A 5,057-nucleotide genomic window follows, 5' to 3' on the forward strand; every position below is an offset into this window, starting at 1 on the left:
ACTTTTTTTTTTTTTTTTTTTTTGAAATAGAAACATTATTTTGGAACATTTGTAACATTTTGTAACATTATAAATGTCTTTACTGTCACTTTTAATCATTTTAATGCATCCTTACTGAGTGAAAGTATTCATTTCTGCAAAAAATAAAAAAATCTTACTGACCCCAAACATCTGAATGGTAGTGTATCAAATGTTTTTTTTTTTTTTTTTACCAGTATAGGATAAGGTATATAGTGGAAGTAAAATGTCCTGATACTGATGATACTGGTTGTTTACAAAAGTGATAGGAGCTGTTTTGAATGTAAAGCTAAAATAGATGTGATAGCAGTTATCTTCATGCTATCTGCTAACTGGCCCCTGGTGATTATAAGAGCCCTTAAAAGGTCTGACAGGAGTGGACTTAAAGGGGTCATATGATGCGATTTCAAGTTTTCCTTTATCTTTGGAGTGTTACAAGCTGATTGTGCATAGATAAGATCCCTGAAGTTGCAAAGACTAAAGTCTCAAAACCAAAGAGATATTCTTTATCAAAGTTAAGACTCTGCCACGCCCCCCTAAAACGGCTCGTTCTAACACGCCCCCACATATCTACCCCACTATGTGGAAATATTAGCATAATGATGCCGAAATGTGCACGCAAAGAAAGAAGGCATGGTGTCAGTAACCGCAGTTAGTGTTGAAGCAACATGTCAGGGAGACGCTGTGTGTTTAAGTGCGAAAGCAAAAGCACTTTATTTGGATCACTTACAACAGAACAGCAATGCATTTTATGGACGACCGTTTCGTGAACCTAGGAGAGGAGGTAATTCTGACTTTGCTATGACAATCTGGCGCTTCTGAATCAGCTACTGTTTTGTTATTAGTTTAAGTATTTGCTATTGACTGTTCAAATGCAGAGTTTTGCACATCGTGTGTGTGTGTGTGTGTGTGTGAGAGAGAGAGAGAGAGACAGCGTCACATCACAGTAGAGTCAACTGTCTTAACTGCGGCTTGTGTACTGCATCATTACTATGTCTGTTCCCCTTTCGGGCTTGAACTGATGGTAAAACTAATGACATTATTTACTGTCTTTACATTTATTTTGAAAGATGAAGCTCGCGATTATGGTAAGGGGCGTTACATTTCCGACGAGTGCTTGCGGTGTTCGGCCAATCACAATGCACTCGGTCAGCTGGCCAATCAGAGCAGACTGCGCTTGTCAAAGGAGGGACTTTGTAGAAAACGAAGCGTTTGAGAGAGGCGGGGCATAGAGGACCTACAATAATGTACAGTATTTGAAAAATAATGTGTTTTTTGAACATTAAAGCATGTCAACATATTCTGTTACACCAAATACACCAAATAATGATCTTTAAAAAAGCATCATATGACCCCTTTAAGAAAAAGAAAAGGAGGTAACCATTGGGCTATGGAGGCTGTGGCTCTGGTTCAAAACTGAAAAGCCAGCTATGTAGACAGTAAGGCAGCTCACAAAGTAGCAGTTTGAATGATTTGGAACACTCTATAGCCAGCATCTCCATATGTTGCAGGCAGGGCCTAAAATTAACACTCGCCAAGCGCCAAATGCGAGTAAAAATTGGCTTTGGCGAGTATATGAAACTGTGTCGCCAGATGGACGGGAACATTTGTATAAATGTTGTGCAATGTTGTGAGAACATAAACGTGAACAAATGTGAACGACGCTCTGTACAGTTAACAGGTCAGTGCTGCTTCATCACAAAAGTTTAAGCCTTTGCAATGTAAATATTCAAGAGCTAGAACACATGAAAGGACACACGTTACTCACGCTGAGTGGGAAGTTTAAACATCCGAAGCCCCGGCCTGAAAGCCGCGTCTTGAGCTCTGCTTCCTTCCTGTGTTTGAACGGACAAATTCACACAAAATTATGTCAAAAATGCCAGTCTCTGTGAGTATCCTAGTAAAGTAGTTGGTTCTTAAAGGGGTCATATGATGCGATTTAATTTTTTCCTTTCTCTTTAGAGTGTTACAAGCTCTTGGTGCATAAAGAAGATCTGTAAAGTTGCAAAGACTAAAGTCTCAAATCCAAAGAGATATTCTTTATAAAAGTTAAGAGTTAGCCACGGGGCATAGAGGAGAAACAATAATGTACAGTATGTGGAAAATAATGTGTTTTTTTAACTTTAAACCGCATAAACACATTTCATTACACCAAATACACAAAATAATGTTCTTTTTAGCAGCATCATATGACCCCTTTAAGTGAACATGAACAGCTGAGAAAGAAACCGGACATGAACCGCGCGCGACACAATGTGTCACAATAGAACCCATTATAATCAATGATATTGTCAACACAGGATGCAGCGCGACAAATCCCTGAAAGTAAACGAATTTCCCATTCTATTTCTGAAATAGTCCAAGCAACGGTCGCTTTGTCGCATCCAGTATTGACAACTTCAAACTGCTGCGGTATAGACACGGTGTTAAAGTGATAGACACAGAATTCCAATAATCCTGCTGATGTCTGCGTTTTTAATGTTGATCAAAGAAAATAGAACAAAGAAAAAAAAACAATCACTCACTGCTCTTGAACTTTAAAAAAGATATAAAGATTATAGTGTTATTTGATTAGCCTAATATATTACATTTCTGTAGGCTACCTGAAAATCACTGTTAGACCTGCCTGAAATGCACCGTTTCTATTTGTATCTTTGTTGTATAGTAGGCTATTTTGTGCTATTGCTTGTAATTTGATTTGCTTTTATTTTACAACTCACTATTTACTAGTCTTTAAAAATGTAGCCTATTAAGTTTTTATTGGTTAAGCTAGTAGTTTTAGCAGGTATCGAAACTGGAATCAAGGATTGTGATTTTTTGCTATTAACTAAAATTTTGGTGTCATAACTGCCTGTTATGGCAGTTTTGTTTTTTTCCATGGCTGGTAAGAAATATTTCTGGCCGGTACATTTTCTTAAGTCATCGGCCATTGGCAGGTCTGGCAAAAAGTTAAATGTAGGTCCTGGTTGCAGGAATAGCATTACAAAGCAGGAGACAACTCACAATTGATTTCAACAAAGTTTGGCGTTAGCATCACACACAGCTTAAAATAGTAAAATGTGCTATTTTTTTTTTTTAAATACCTTATTCACTTTGGTATTCTGCCTTAAACCAGTATTTTAAAGGCATATTTTGAGGTTGCAGTAAATTGTTGAGGCTGATATATGCCATTGTTCTCCTCTGAACACAGTGCATTTATCCTACTGACTCATAGGGTCGGTGATGTTGACGTACTCACCATGACTAATGGCTTTATCAGTAGCTCTTGCTGTGATGTTGCCCCTAGCTATCAGACATGGATCCAGGTCTCAGCTCTCTGTAGCAGTGTGTGTGTGTGTGTGTGTGTGTGTGTGTGTTACTTGTGCATGTTGTGTTTCCAGGAAGGCTGCGCTTAGAGCGCTTCCGTTGATCGTTGATGAGCTGTCAACAATGTCTGAACCTTTATCACACAGGCACATGTGTAACCAGCACATTTAATATGCAATTAATACTGGATTATTTGCATGTAGTGTTTGGTAGATGTTTTGTTACATAAAATATGGCTGAAAAGAAATAACATGATACATTTAGTCAGGTTTATGCCTAGAAAACATGATAATGGTCAAGATACATTCTCTGAATTTTAATAAGTAGCTTCCAGCTATTAATCTTTTAACTACATTGATTTTATAAAGTTTTAATAATCTGATATTTTTGAATATGGATACGAATACAGTTCTGTGCTACAAATTTTACTTGTGTCTGGTTCATCACTTTTTCTAGACATTTAAGGGATATTTAATTTGTTTTGCTAGATTATGACTATTTTGGTTCTAAGATCCTTGATAGTGTTAGGGAACTTTATTGGTCCCTAATAAATCAATAAAGTTTTTTTGCTGCATGTGATTCTAAAAAACAAAAAATGTCTTCATAAACTATCATCAAAAAGCGATAACTCAGTGTCCACCTCTTCCCTTTGGACTCTGCAAAAAATCAAAAAAGTATTTTTTGTCAAAATGTTTGTTAAAATATCTAAAAAAAAATTGTGAAACAAGATGTATAAAGATTAGATAGATAGATACATACATACATAGATAGATAGATAGATACATAGATAGATAAAGGTTAAAAAGACTCTTCTCATTATGAAACTTTTCTTTTTCCAATAAATTCCCAATGATAAAATCTAGTCCTTGCCTTATTTTTTCTCGTTTGATATCCTGTTACACCTAAAATATGTTTCATGTTTACTTATTTAATTCTATTAAAGGAAAATTCGATTTTGCGCAGAGAATTTTGAAACTGCATGTCATGTTGGAGCCTTGGCTTAGCAGCACATTGGGCCTTGGTGCTCATGCGGATGGTATGAGTTCAAATCTGGCTTGCAGTCTTTTCCAATCCTTTCCTTATTGTTTCCTATTTTATTTTTCATTATCAAATTAGAAGTTTCAAAAAAAGAGGCTGCATGTCCTTCCACACTACCAGACGGAGAGTGAATGTAAATAGCACCGCTGCTGCTCACAGCTCACTGCATCCCACAACATTAAAGAGGAAGTTCTCTTTCACCAGAGCTTGTTTTATTCCTCCGATAATCCCTGGTGCCTGGCTCTCTCCTGCAAGCGTCTAAAGAGGTGTCAAAGGAATTATTCACCCCTTCACGTGGTTCATGAAGGAATCCACATTGATGTCCGTCCCCGCCGGCCATTCTAGCGAGCAGCTTGGCCATGAATAGCAGACAGGATTAGTGCCAACAGGACAGAATGAGAAGCGAGCAGACAGAGGGAGGAAAGAAAGAGGCAGATTTATGAGATTTATGGCAATGAGAGTGAAAGTTCCTCATATGACTACTTGTCTACAGTGTTTCCCCTTCTGCACTTTCTGCACTTTCAGACCTGCGCTACGAAGAGAGATCAAGTCATGAAAATGAATGTTTTAACCCTTTGCTGCCTAATCTCCCGTGATTGTTGCAGCTGAGTTTCTCACGTGTTCAAAGATCTGCTATTTTGTCCATTATGCTTGTGTTGTGTCTGCATCTACCGGCTTTAGGCGACATTTGTAAT

The sequence above is a fragment of the Sinocyclocheilus rhinocerous genome, unplaced genomic scaffold, assembly GCF_001515625.1.
Source record: "Sinocyclocheilus rhinocerous isolate Xijiao unplaced genomic scaffold, SAMN03320098_v1.1 scaffold1467, whole genome shotgun sequence".
NCBI lineage: Eukaryota > Metazoa > Chordata > Actinopteri > Cypriniformes > Cyprinidae > Sinocyclocheilus > Sinocyclocheilus rhinocerous.